This window comes from Nicotiana tomentosiformis, chromosome 3 (genome assembly GCF_000390325.3).
Source record: "Nicotiana tomentosiformis chromosome 3, ASM39032v3, whole genome shotgun sequence".
Taxonomy (NCBI): domain Eukaryota; kingdom Viridiplantae; phylum Streptophyta; class Magnoliopsida; order Solanales; family Solanaceae; genus Nicotiana; species Nicotiana tomentosiformis.
The window spans coordinates 121388256-121403605 of NC_090814.1; positions in this window are offsets into that span (position 1 = coordinate 121388256).

Below are 15350 nucleotides of genomic sequence, written 5' to 3' on the forward strand. Positions count from 1 at the left end.
AGCCTCTCTTTCTCAAGTTGAGACCAATTCAAATAAGCATAACTAATGTTTTCAACCATTAATTCTATAATTAAAAGCAAGAACAAGGCTAGATAATAAACACCCAACCATAAACAAGAAATAAATCAAACAGCTATTAAGTTTACACTCTAGGGTTGGGTCACAATCCTAGTGAAAATCTAGCTACTCATAATTAAGACAAAAGAAATGATAATTAAACCCATATTAATAATTAAAATAAAGAAATTTATGTTCAAAAAGCTCAAAATAGCAAAAACTACTAAAGAGAGTAAAGAAAAACGCCTACTATAGCTGTTGATGTAAAAAACTTGACCTAAAAAAATGAAACTCTTCTATTTATATAGAGCTAGAATTTTTGGACAAAAATGCCCTTTTGGAGGTTCTACGGCCGCACAATTCCATGTGCGTTCCGCACTTTGCTTCAACTTGACAGGATTGGAATCTTGCGGCCGCACAATTCTGAACCGTGGCCGCATCTCTCTCTTTTTCTGCGGTCCGCACATTTTTGAGTACGGCCACACATGGCTCTTTTGCGGACCAAACAAATGCAACTGTGGCCGCGTAGCTGATGTTTTGTGGCCACACAATAATTGTGCGGTCCGCACTTCCGTAGAACTTGATATGTAGGTTCTCTGAACTTTTGCTCTTGCCTAGCTTCTGTGGCAGCATATTTCATGTGTTGACTGCACTTCTCATATATCTGATAAGTTCTTCTGCACAATCTGCGGCCGCAGATGATGTTCTGTGGTCCACACTTTAAGATTCTGTGTCTATTTTTGTCCTTCAGTTTAGATCACTCCTTTGTGAGTTGGATTTCATCTAAGAGGCTCATTTTCCAATATTCCTGCAATTAAGCATATTTCATCAGTTTTCGGGAATACAATTAAACGCTTTTGGACTAAAACGACAGCTAAAAGGCTTTAATAAGTAGTCAAAATCCCCACCTATCAACTCCCCCAAACTTAAGCTTTTGCTTGTCCTCAAGCAAATAAGGTAGTTCCCACCTCCACAAGTTAAGTGCTATTCCAGCTAATCAAAGATGCATCAATCACACATCAATTGGGACCAACAATTACCCACAACACTTATGAATTATCAACAAGGCTATGAGTTGAGCTTTTAAGAGCAAATAGTTCTAATGTGACACTTGAGCATTAAGAGTTGACTTTATTCATCAAGGAAGCTCGCTCTTTTATGTAGGTCATTGTGGATCCCAAACTACTCCTCCTCTACTCTCCGTTAGCATATCTCACTAAAGAATATAGCCCTCAATTCAATGATTTGTGAAAGGTTCGCTCATCTCTCTCAAAAGAATGTCACAAGTATGGCTCTTTTGTGGACCGAACAAATGCAATTGTGGCCGCGTAGCTGATGTTTTGTGGCCGCACAATAATTGTGCGGTCCGCACTTCCGTTGAACTTGATATGTAGGTTCTCTGAACTTTTGCTCTTGCCTAGCTTCTGTGGCTGCACATTTCATGTGCGGACCGCACTTCTCATATATCTGATAAGTTCTTCTGCACAATCTGCGGCCGCAGATGATGTTCTGTGGTCCACACTTTAAGATTCTGTGTCTGTTTTTGTCCTTCAGTTTAGATCACTCCTTTGTGAGTTGGATTTCATCTTAGAGGCTCATTTTCTAATATTCCTGTAATTAAGCATATTTCATCAGTTTTCAGGAATACAATTAAACGCTTTTAGACTAAAATGACAGCTAAAAGGCTCTAATAAGTAGTCAAAATCCCCACCTATCAATTCCCCCAAACTTAAGCTTTTGCTTGTCCTCAAGCATATAAGGTAGTTCCCACCTCCACAAGTTAAGTGCTATTCTAGCTAATCAAAGATGCATCAATCACACATCAATTGGGACCAACAATTACCCACAACACTTATGAATTATCAACAAGGCGATGAGTTGAGCTTTTAAGAGCAAATAGTTCTAATGTGACACTTGAGCATCAAGAGTTGACTTTATTCATCAAGGAAGCTCGCTCTTTCATGTAGGTCATTGTGGATCCCAAACTCCTCCTCCTCTACTCTCTGTTAGCATATCTCACTAAATAATATAGCCCTCAATGCAATGATTTGTGAAAGGTTCGCTCATCTCTCTCAAAAGAATGTCCCAAGTACGGCTCTAAGTACCATATTCTTGCCCCTCATGTAGATCACCACTAATGTAAGTTCTCTCAGCTTGAAATCATGTAGGACTTTTTCGGAATGCAACGAAGTCTTTTTGACTAATTTTGTATATATTGTAATAGAATGGGTTCATCTTTCCTTAAGCACTCTACTTCCTCTTATCGGCTCATGTTTTGCCAACTCTTTGAGGCATTTTCTTTTCCTCAGGGGAACTAGAGAGACTTAACATCACTCTTACTTGGTCATGATATTTATTTTATCCTTCTTTCTTTTCTCCATGCTTTATATCATTACTACTCTTTGAAATCCCTTCAAATCTTCAACTTATTCACTTTTTTTTTTGCATTTTTCTTTTTGTTCTTCTTTCTTTTTCTTGCCTTTCCTTCTCTTCATTTATTTTCTCTTTTTGTGCATTGGTACCTTTTTCAAACTCCTCGTCTCTCCCCCAAACTTACGTTTTTAGCCAATTGTTTCACAAGAGTGTTAATGAAAGCTCGGGTTCCAAGAGAGGGTCACGACAGAAGAGGTAAAGGCTTGTAACATGGTGATCAAATGAGAAAGGTTTTAGGCTCAAATGGGTTGACTAGGGATAACAACATTGGTGGACATGAAAAATTTCATGCCAAGCCAAAATTAATATTTCGCCTTGAAACATATTCGGGGCAAGTTCTAGACCATTCGCACGGGTACTTGGACTTGCAACAAAATCATCTCACCTCTCACACAACTGGATTGTTAAAGAGGATAGAGTCGAGGGCCCGCATCGACTATAATCAAGATTGAAAATCACTATGGTTCGACTAAACCACTCGATGGTTTCTTAAGTCAATACAAGAGTCAGAAGGTCACTAACTAGAGCTATTTCTTTCCAAAAACTTGTTTTTAATCATACGCATGTAGGTAAGTGTGTTGGTACCAAGTGAAGCATGTTTGACTCTTCGAGTCTGACTCAATTAGGTCTTTTTATTCCTTATTACTACTATTCTTACCTAAACACTGAAAACAGACTTAATCCCTTAAGAAGGTTCTCACGCCATCCATCGTTGGGAAAAGTCACACGGTTCACACAAAAACTACCTTTGAAAATAACTGTGGCATTAAGAAAACCAAAGGCTTATTGTCCGCTCAAACATAAAAAGAAGCTACTAGATTAAAAAGAAGCTATTAGATTAAATAAGAAGCTACTGAATTAAACATTGACTAATAAGAAAATAAAATAAAGAAGCTACAAAGCAAGCTACTGCAAGCATAATGAATATACATAATGAGAGAGGAAAATAGAAAATATATATATCAATAGAGTGAGAAAGAGGGTAATCTATACATGATAAAAAGAAAAAGGGAAATGTTATCAGTTATTACAAACCAAATGTCAAATCATCCAATAATCAAATAAACTCCACCCCCCGAATAAAAGTAAGAATTGTCCCCAATGCTTAACAAAATAAGAATAAAGAAGGGTAAGAGTGAAGAGGACTCCCTATGTGGCCGTGTCCATAGAAGAATCACCACCCTCGGTCTCCTCTAACTGGGTCTTATCATCCTCGACTCTGGGAGAAACTGGGTGGGTGAACATCTGGCGTACCGCCTCAACATTGTCGGCAGCTAGGTCTGGTTCCTCAGACTGGCCAGCTAGTGCCACTGATGCTGATGGTGCTGCTGGATCTACTGGTGATGCTGGATCTGTCTCCATCAGTATATAAAATTGAAGGTCCCCAACGGCTGCTATCTTGGTGACCTCTCTCCTCAGTCTATCTAATGATTTCTTGGATGCCTGGGATTTCTTAATCTTCTTTACCTACTTCCCAAGCTTCTCAATCACTGCTCCATGTGCTACTAAAGTGTTCATGATGGTCTGCTGATTCTCCAAAATCTTCGTCAATGTATCCTCTACTGTCGGAGGAATCTGGGGTGTCGGGGTGGATGATTATGCTGTAACATCATTGGATAAGTCAGACAGCTTTGCATTAGTTGTCTGCATCCAGTTGTTGAGGCTCGCCAGTGTTTGGGCGACTCACAGCACAGATAGCGGAAGAGTGGGCGTAGGTACCGGCCTTAAAGTCGAGGTGGAGGGAACTGATGCTGAAGGCTCTGAAGAAGGAGGTAGAGGCATTGCTACTGCACTGGTAGAAGGCACTGCTGAAGTAGAAGGCATGTCTGCTGACTCTGCATCTACCATCGAAGGCTCATCAGACTGGCCTACGGTAGTAGTCGGTTGACCCTTTTTCTTTTGGTTTCCACCACCCATCAAAGAATACCATGAGAAGGGCTTCTTCGCCCGCACCTTGGTATCAATATCCCTTGGCTCCACCCCCACATCCGTAAGTTATTCAGTGATAGTGTTAGGATACGAGTAGGAGGTGTCACCTTGCCTGGCGACCAAAGACATGTTAGCCGACATCACTACACCCACATTGATTGGGTACCCGACCATGATAGAGGCAACTAGCACTGCCTGAGGAATTGGAAGATTTGTCTCATTCTGGCACGGGTCTAATCTGCTGCATATGAACGTCTTCCATCCCTTTGGCTCGAAGTTCAGGGTGTTCCTGTGAATTGGAACCCCTGATGTGATCCATGGTGATAGTGGTCTCGGAGCTGCCAGAATCTCAGCTAGCCATGGGCGAGCTGCATCACCCATAGTCAGCTTTTCCAATTATTGCACTGGCTCAACATCTTCAAACACCAAGTAGGTGTTCAAGGTGTTCTGATCAAACCTCACTTTCAGGTTACTCACTTTTGTCACTTTGGTCCCCTTCTTTATGTGCTCCACATTGGCGTAAAATTCCCGGACCAAGTACTCTTTGGCATCTACCACACTTTTAGTGAACCATGTCCACCCTTTCCGCTCCCAGAAATTCCTTGACACCGCCGTGTTGTATTTATCAAGGTGTTTCAACAAGAACTGATGCTTAAGAGTGAGCGATCTTGACGGCCACCACTCTCTGAAACTAGAGAAGGCTGCAAGATTGACGAACCTATCTTCCAAATTTCTTTCTTCTTCGGCCAGCTACTCTGGTATCACCCCTTTGGCTATCATTCGGGAGATCATCAACATGTACTGTGGTAGCAGGTGCATTGGGGACATGTGTGGATGAAGGTTCCGAAGCTTGACTGTTACCTTCCAAACCCTCAGAAGTGCTCTCATAAGAGGCAGGCTTGTTTCTACGTTGGTATCTGTCCTAACGCAGCTGTGGCTGTGATTGCACAGTAGGCTGCTCTTCCACTGAGTCGCCCTCCGATGCTTCCCTAGATTGGGCATATGAACTTGATTCGCCGGGCTCCGACTGTCTACTTTGGCCTGTTGTGGCTTTCTTACTGATTACTCTTTGGATGCCGAGTGGTGAAGAGCTTTTGCCTCTGCCTTTGGAAGGTTCACCCCTCCCCTTTGATGTATCACCATGACCATGGGATCTAACAATTTTCTGCAACACACAACAATAGGGGTTAGTTCTAATTCAAGTGCAGATAATCGGAAGTTCACAAATCAAAACATGTTGCAGGGTATGGAAGTGCGGTCCGTATAATTACAAGTGTGGCCGCAAGTCTAGTTGTGCGGACATCATAATTTTGAAGTGCGGCCGCAGCAAAGAAACTGCGGTCCGCAAAATTTTGAAAGCGATCGCAGAGTTGAAGTGCGATCCGCACTATTCTAAGAGCGGCCGCACAATGGATACCCGAAAATAGCAACTCTCTGAAGACAGAGAATGCCCTGATCTACGGCCGCACACACTTTTCTGTGGGCGCGATTGATTTTTTGCGGACCGCACAATCTTGCTTCACCAAATCCCTAATCTATACTTCTACGGACCGCACAATTCCTTTTGCGGTCGCACATTTCAAAACTTAATCGGGCAGAGTTCTTAGGGTTTTTCTTTTATGCACAAATTGGACAGTGTAGTAGCACTTAAACATGAAAAACCAAATACCCATTCCCCAAATAGCAACTAGGAGTTTACCCATGTCACGACCCAAAATTCCCACCTTCGGGGCCGTGATGGCACCTAACATTTCACTTGCTAGGCAAGCCAACGTTAGAATAATATTAGCCATTTTTAAATAATTTTTAAATTAATTAATAAAAAAGAAACAAATGTGGAAGTAAGGTCTGAATTGTAGTGAATAATCCATAATTATAGCGATATCTAAATACCATCCCAGAATTGGTGTCACAAGTGCACGAGCTACTAGAATAATACAAATAAAGGTCTAAATGAAAATAAAGTTGTCTAAAAGAAATACACAGCTATGATAAAGTGGAAGGGGACTTCAGAACTGCGAGCGCCATGCAGCTATACCTCATGTCTCCTGCGAATAGCTGAATCCGAGCAAATCCACTATACGCCGCTGGGACCAACTCCAGTATCTGCACAAGAAGTGCAGAGTGTAGTATGAATACAACCAACCCCGTGTACCTAGTAGGTGCCGAGCCTAACCTCAACAAAGTAGTGATGAGGCTAAGGCACGTCATATACATTAACCTGTACGCAATAACAATAATAACAACAATAATAGAAATAAAACGGGTGTCTCTTTTCAATAGTTAAAGCCAACACGGCAGTCATAACTAATTATTATTTCAATCAGTTTCCATTGCGGTGTGCAACCCGATCCCACAATATATCCATATTCAATTATGTTGCGGCGTGCAACCCGATCCGCCAATATATTCATTTCAATCAATTCTGTTGCGGGGTGCACCCTATTCCTATAATATATTCATTTCAATCAATTCCGTTGTGGCGTATCACCCGCTCCTCCAATATATTTATTTCAATTAATTCTGTTGCGACGTGCAACCCGCTCCTCCAATATATTCATTTACGAAATCTCATAAAAGAAATTACTCCAATAAATGCAACAATTAATATGAATTTATAAGACAACAAAAATACAATAATTATGATTTATTAGAAATACGTGATGACATATAGCAATTAATTGTGAAAATTTAAGGATGCAATAGGCATTTTAATAATTAGTATGCTAAACGTCAAGTGGTAATTAAGTCACATAAATAAAATAAGCATGTAGCAATTATAACATGGATTCAAGGCATGATATTGAGCAAAGAACACAAGAGAACAATTAATATAATAATTAATTCATGATTTAAAATAATTTATGATTTTTCAAGTAATTATGAAAACAATTAATTTGACGACGTATAGACACTCGTCACCTCGCCTATACGTCGTTCACATGCATTTCACATAACAAATAATTTAAGGGTTCTATTCCCACAAGTCAAGGTAAACCACGATACTTACCTCGCTTTGCAACCAAATTCAAGACTCCAATAAACCCTTGCCTCGCAAATTCATGTCCGAAATCCTCAAATCTAGTAATAAAAAATTAAATATACTCAATACAAATCATAGGAATTAATTCCATATGAATTTACTAATTTTCCGGATTAAAGTCCAAAATTCATCTCAAAAATCATTAGGGGGGCCCACGTCTCGAATCTCGGAAAAAATGTACGAAATACGAACAGCATTCCGAGACGAGTCCAACAATACAAAAATTATCAAATTCCGATGTCAAATGAACCTTCAAATCTTAAATTAATGTCTCAGAAAATTTCTACCATTTTCAACCCAATCTTTACCCATTTGAAGTCAAAAATCTTCCCACAAACCTTATTGGTATAAGCATATATAAATAATATTCTTACACCCAAGAATCATACTCCTAATCAACCATCTTCTCCCCAAATTTGAAATTGAAAAACTAGGGTATGAAACCTTACCTCTTAGATGAAGAACTTGAGATATTTCTTGTTGGATTTCAAGGCTTGAGCATGATTTGATGAGCAAGACACTTGAGCTTCTTCCTCTCTCTAGAACACTCTCACTTCTCTCTTAAAATATCAGGTTTTAGCTCAAAAATGACTTAACCCCTCTCCCTACCCGGCCTTGGGGGGTATTAAATGAGCTCCTACGTGCGCGGACACGCACCTGGGCAAGTGGCCGCGCATCCGGCCGCGCACCTGAGGCAGAAAGTCTCAAATATGCGCGGCCGCGCATCTGGGTGCGCATATGACACATGTCCAGTAAAATGGCCATAACTTTCTGTATACATATCCAAATGATAAACGATTTGAAGCGTTAGAAGCTAAACTCGAAGATATTTTATTTGATAGGTTGTACATCACATAACTACTTATATATATGTAGATATGCTCGTCCAAAATGTGGTATTATGCGTACTTCTTTGTAATTTTAGTCTATTATGAAATTTTCCAACTTGGCTTAGACTTAGGACTTTCCTTAGACCCCATATCACTTATAATATGCCTCATACACTTATTATCATATCCAACAGGTGTCCATCATGTTAATAGTCCTCGAATGAGAAGTAGAGTCCGCCCCCAAACACATAACATAACTTATCTCTTCTTTCGCACATTTCAATTTCCCGAATTTTACTAACTCCCAAAATTTCCAAATATTTTGCCAGAGTTTCCTTTGTAATGAGGCCTATCCACCTGGCAGAGAATCCCGGAAAATAATCATAACAACACATACATTATCCAATCAATGTAATATAACATGAAAATAATACTAACAGTGACCTCGAAAGCAATATATTTTAAGAAAATGAACGACATTAACATCAAAATTCAGGTGATACGTAACTCATAGCAGGTAAGCTCCCAACATCTTCATAAAACACAGAAATGAATGTTTAAATTAAAGATGATATTTTTGGGTCATCACATTCTCCACCTCTAAAACAAACGTTCGTCCTCGAACGGAATTAGAGAAGTACCTGAGCTGGTGAAAAGATGTGGATATTTGCTCCGTATGTCCGACTCGGACTCCCAGATAGCTGCCTCAATCGGCTGACCTCTCCATTGTACCTGAACTGAAGGATAACTCTTAGACCTCAACTGACGGACTTGCCGAGCTAGAATAGCTACTGGCTCCTCCTCAAAAGTCAAATCTTTGTCCAATTGAACTGAGTTGAAGTCTAACAATGGGACGGATGACCATGATATTTCCGGAGCATGGATACATATAATACCGGATGAACTGATGATAAACTAGGTGGCAGTGCAAGCCTGTAGGCTACTTCACCCACCCTTTCAAGAATTTCAAAGGGTCTGATATACCTAGGGCTCAACTTTCCCTTCTTTCCGAATCTCATTACGAAACTCGGAGAAATACTCTTTCTCCTTCCATGAATGCAACTTCATGAACCTTACGGTCAGCATAACTCTTTTTTCTAGACTGAGCTGTGCGAAGTTGATCCTGAATAATCTTGAGCTTATCCAAGGCATCCTGTACCAAATCGGTACCCAACAACTGAGCCTCTTTCGGTTCAAACTAGCCAACTGGCGAACGACATCGCCTCCTATATAATGCTTCATATGGAGCCATCCGAATGCTCGACTGGTAGCTGTTATTATAGGTAAACTCCGCAAGTGGCAAGAAGTGATCCCAAGAAACTCCAAAGTCTATAACACAAGAGCGAAGCATATCTTCCAATGTCTGTCTGAGGATAAAATGTTATACCCAACTCAACCCGCGTGCCTAACTCACGTTGTACAGCCCTCCAGAAGTGCGAGGTGAACTGTGTACCTCGATCAGAAATGATAGACACAAGCACACCGTCAAGGCGAACAATCTCACAGATGTAAATCTCTGCTAACCGCTCTGAAGAATAGGTAACTGCTACTGGAGTGAAATGCGCTGACTTGGTCAACCTGTCCACAATGACCCATACTGCGTCAAACTTTCTCTGCATTTGTGGGAATCCAACAACAAAATCCATAGTGATACTCTCCCACTTCCACTCAGGAATTTCTAACTTCTGATGCAAACCACCAGGTCTCTGGTGCTCGTACTTAACTTGCTGACAATTCAGACACCGAGCTACATATGCAACTATATCCTTTTTCATTCTCCTCCACCAATAATGTTGCCACAAATCTTGATACATTTTGGCAGCACCCGGATGAATAGAATACCGGGAACTATGTGCCTCATCAAGAATTAATTCACGAAGCCCGTCCATATTAGGAACACAAATACGACCCTGCATCCGCAGAACTCCATCATCTCCCATATCAACCTGCTTGGCACCACTGTGCCGCACCGTGTCCTTAAGGACAAGTAGATGAGGATCATCATACTGTCGCTCTCTGGTGTGCTCATATAAAAAAGCCCGAGCAACAGTGTAGGCTAGACCCCGACTACGTTCTGAAACATCTAACCTCATGAATTGATTGGCCAAAGTCTGAACATCTGCAGCTAGTTGCCTCTCACCAACCGGAATATACGCAAGGCTGCCCATACTCACAACCTTTCTACTCAAAGCATCGACCACCGCATTGGCCTATCCGGGGTGATACAAAATGGTGATATTATAGTCTTTCAACAGCTCCAACCATCTTCTCTACCTCAAATTGAGATCTTTTTGTTTGAACAAATACTGTATGCTACGATGATCAGTAAATACCACACACGAGACACCGTAAAGGTAATGCCTCCAAATTTTTAGCGCATGAACAATGGCTGCCAATTCTAAGTCATGAACAAGATAATTCTTCTCGTGAGCATTCAATTGTCGCGACGCGTAAGAAATCACTCTGCCATCTTGCATTAATACTTCTTCTCGTAGTCAAAGCAGTCTTGAGCTTATGAAAGCTCAACTCACACTCGTCTGACCATCTGAATAGAACACCTTTCTGGGTCAATTTGGTCAATGGAGATTTTGTAGACGAAAATCCCTCCACAAACCGGTGATAATAACCTGCCAAACCCAGGAAACTCCGAATCTCTATAACTGAAGTAGGTCTAGGCCAATTCTGAACAGCCTCAATCTTCTTAGGATCCACTTTTATGCCTTCTGCCAATACAACATGCCCCAAAAAGGCAACTGAGTCTAACCAAAATTCACATTTTGAAAATTTGGCATATAGCTGATTATTCTTCAAAGTCTGAAGCACACTCCGAAGATGCTGCTCATGCTCCTCTCGACTGCTGGGGTAAAACAAGATATGATCAATGAATAGAACCACAAAAGAATCCAAAAAGGGCTTGAACACCCGATTCATCAAATCCATAAATGTTGCTGGGGCATTTGTCAGCCCAAATGACATCACTAGGAATTCGTAATGCCCAAACCGAGTCCAAAAAGCTGTCTTAGGGACATTAGATGCCCTAATTTTCAATTGATGGTAACCAGACCTCAAGTCGATCTTTGAAAACTCCTTCGCACCCTGAAGCTGATCGAATAAGTCATCAATTCTTGGCAGTGGATACTTGTTCTTGATAGTATCCTTGTTCAACTGCCGATAATTTATACACATTCACATTGAACCATCTTTCTTCTTTACAAATAACACTGGTGCACCCCAGGGCGAGACACTAGGTCTAATAAATCCTTGATCAAGCAAGTCTTGTAACTGTTCCTTCAGTTCTTTCAGTTCCGATAGGGCCATACGGTTTGGTGGAATAGAAATGGGCTGTAGTGCCTGGAGCCAAATTAATACAGAAGTCTATATCTCTGTCGGGTGGCATCCTAGGCAAATCTGCAGGAAATACTTCTAGAAATTCAGGAACAACTAGTACTGAGTCCATAGAAGGAACATTCGCACTGGAATCGCGAATATAAGTCAAAAAGGCTAGACACCCTTTCTCGACCATACGTCGAGCCTTCATATAAGAAATAACCCTGCTGGTAGAATGACCAGGAATTCCTTTCCACTCTAATCGAGGAAACCCCGGCATGTCTATGGTCATCATCTTGGCATGACAATCCAATATAGCACGATAAGCTGACAGCCAATCCATTCTCAAGATGACATCAAAATCTATCATATCAAGAAGTAGAAGATCCACACTAGTCTCAAGACTTGCAATAATAACCAAACACGAACGATAGACATGATCTACAATGATAGAATCCCCTACCGGCATGGACATGTGCACAGAAGCACTCAAAGAATCAAGAGGCACAACCAAATATGAAGCAAAGTAGGAGGACACATAGGAATAAGTAGATCCTGTATCAAATAAAACTGAAGGATCTCTATGGCAAACTGGAACAATAAGTGTGATCACGACGTTGGATGACTCGTCTTCAGGTCTAGCAGGGAATACATAGAATTGGGGCTAGGCCCCACCACTCAGAACCACGTCTCTAGGACAGCCTCTAACTAGCTGGCCTCTACCTCTAACAGCCTGGCCTCCATATCTAATGGCCTGACCTCCACCTCTAGCTGCCTGACCCCTTCCTCTAGCTTGTTGAGCAGGCGGTAAAGCAACCAATGCCGGTATGATGGCACGGGAATCCTGTCGAGATCTGTTACTCGACAACCTAGGGCAATACCTCTTAATGTGACCAATGTTCCCACACTCATAACACCCATTCTGCTATCGTATCTGTTGAAGTTGAAGATGACCCGGATGGGTCGTATAACCATCGTAGTGACTTTTAAGTGGTTGTGCACTGATAGGAGCTAAATATGCACTGAATGCTGGCTGCCCAGGGTAAGGAACATAAGGACCATGACTCCCTGAAGCACCGTGAGAAGTCTAAAGTGCTGAATAAAATGGCCTGGGAGGATGTCCTCTACCAAAAGTAACCCTTCCACCAGATGAGGAGTCTCTAAAATTACCGGAATGACGGGGCCTTTTATCTAACACTGGCCCTCTATCTTGTGAAAGAACCATCTCAATCCGCCTGGCAACATTAGCAGTCGTCTGAAAAGAAATCTCACTGCCGGTCTCCTTGGCCATTTGTAGCTTGATAGGTTGAACGAGTCCATCAATGAACCTCCTCACCATCTCTCTCTCGGTAGGAAGCAGAAGAAGAGCATGACGGGCTAGATCCATAAAACGGGTCTCATACTGAGTGACTGATATGCTGCCCTACTGGACACGTTCAAATTGCTTGCGATAATCCTCTCTCAGTGTGATATGAAGGAACTTCTCCAGAAATAGCTGCGAGAACTGCTCCCAGGTAAGTGCAGGCGAACCCACTGGTCTAGTAAATACATAATCTCTCCACCACCTCTTGGTGGAACTCACCATCTGAAATACAGCAAAATCGACCTCATTGGTCTCAACTATACCCATGTTCCGTAATACTTCATAGTAGTGGTCAAGAAAATATTGTGTGTCCTCAGAAGGTGTACCGGTGAAATGGGTTGGAAATAGCTTGGTAAACTTGTCCAATCTCAACAATGCCTCAAAAGACAAAGCAGGCCTTTCACCGACGTTTGCTGCAATAATTGGTTGAACTACCCCAACTATATGGGCTACTGGAGCCTGATACTTGGGAGATGTCTGCCCCAAAGAAGGAGTAGTGGGAGTTTGTGCTCCTCCCCCGACCTGTGAGACGGCTGGTGCCACTGGAAATATACCATTCTAGGCCACACAATCCATTAGGCACACCAAATGGACTAGAGCATCCTGAAGCACTATAGTAGCTATGAATCCTTTTGGAACTTGAACTTGTCCAACCGGTACGGTCTGAGCTGGAACCTCCTCCTGAAGATCCACCTGAGGTTCTACAACGGGTGCTGCTGCTCGAGCTCTAGACTGAGCTCTACCTCTGCCTTGGCCTCTAGCGCGACCTCGACCTCGACCTCTACCCTTGGTAATAGTTGCCACCGGGGGCTCTGGCCCTTGTCCGTTGGTAGATGTATTACGCATTCTCGCCATTTGCGAGAGAATAAGAATAGAATGGTTCAATCATCGATGATAGAATAAAATCGCACGACAGAATAAGAAAGAAGTGATATTATTCCTAAACTTCATAGCCTCTAAGAGATAAGTACAGACGTCTCTGTACCGATCCTTCAGACTCTACTAAGCTTGCTCGTGACTCGTGAGACCTATGTAATCTAGTGCTCTGATACCAACTGTCATGACCCAAAATTCCTACCTTCGGGACAGTGATGGCGCCTAACATTTTACTTGCTAGGCAAGCCAACGTTTGAATAATATTAGCCATTTTTAAACAATTTTTAAATTAATTAACAACAAAGAAACAAATACGGAAGTAAGGTTTGAATTGTAGTGAATAATCCATAATAATAGCGATGTCTAAATACTATCCCAGAATTGGTGTCACAAGTGAACGAGCTACTAGAATAATACAAATAAAGGTTTGAATAAAACTAAAGCTATCTGAAAGAAATACACAACTATGATAAAGTGGAAGGGGACTTCAGAACTGCGAACGCCATGCAGCTATACCTCAAGTCTCCTGCAAATAGTTGAATCCGAGCAAATCTACTATACGCCGTTGGGACCAACTCCAGTATCTGCACAAGAAGTGCAGAGTGTAGTATGAGTACAACCAACCACATGTACCCAGTAAGTGCTGAGCCTAACCTCGACGAAATAGTGTCGAGGCTAAGGCAGGTCACATACATTAACATGTACGCAATAACAATAATAAAAACAATAATAGAAATAAACAGGTATCTCTTTTCAACAGTTAAAGCCAACTCGGCAGTCATAACCAATTATTATTTCAATCAGTTTTCGTTGCGGCATGCAACCCGATTATACAATATATCCATATTCAATTCTGTTGCGGCGTGCAGCCCAATCTTCAAATATATTCATTTCAATCAATTTTGTTGCGGCGTGCAACCTGTTCCTCCAATATATTCATTTCAATCAATTCTGTTGCGGCGTGCAACCCGCTCCTGCAGTATATTCATTTCAATTAATTCTGTTGCGGCGTGCAACCCGCTCCTCCAATATATTCATTTGTCAATTCTTATAAAAGAAATTACTCCAATAAATGCAACAATTAATATGAAATTATAAGATAACAAGCATAAAATAATTATGATTTATTAGAAATAAGTGATGACAAGTAGAAATTAATTGTGAAAATTTAAGGATGTAATATGCATTTTAATAATTAGTATGCTAAACGTCAAGTGGTAATTAAGTCACATAAATCAAATAAGCATGTAGAAATTATAGCATGTATTCAAGGCATGATATTGAGAAAAGAATACGAGAGAACAATTAATATAATAATTAATTCATGATTTAAAATAATTTATGGTTTTTCAAGTAATTATGTAAACAATTAATTTGACGACGTATAGACACTCGTCACCTCGCCTATACGTCGTTCACATGCATTTCACATAACAAATAATTTAAGGGTTCTATTCCCTCAAGTCAAGGTTAACCACGACACTTACCTCAC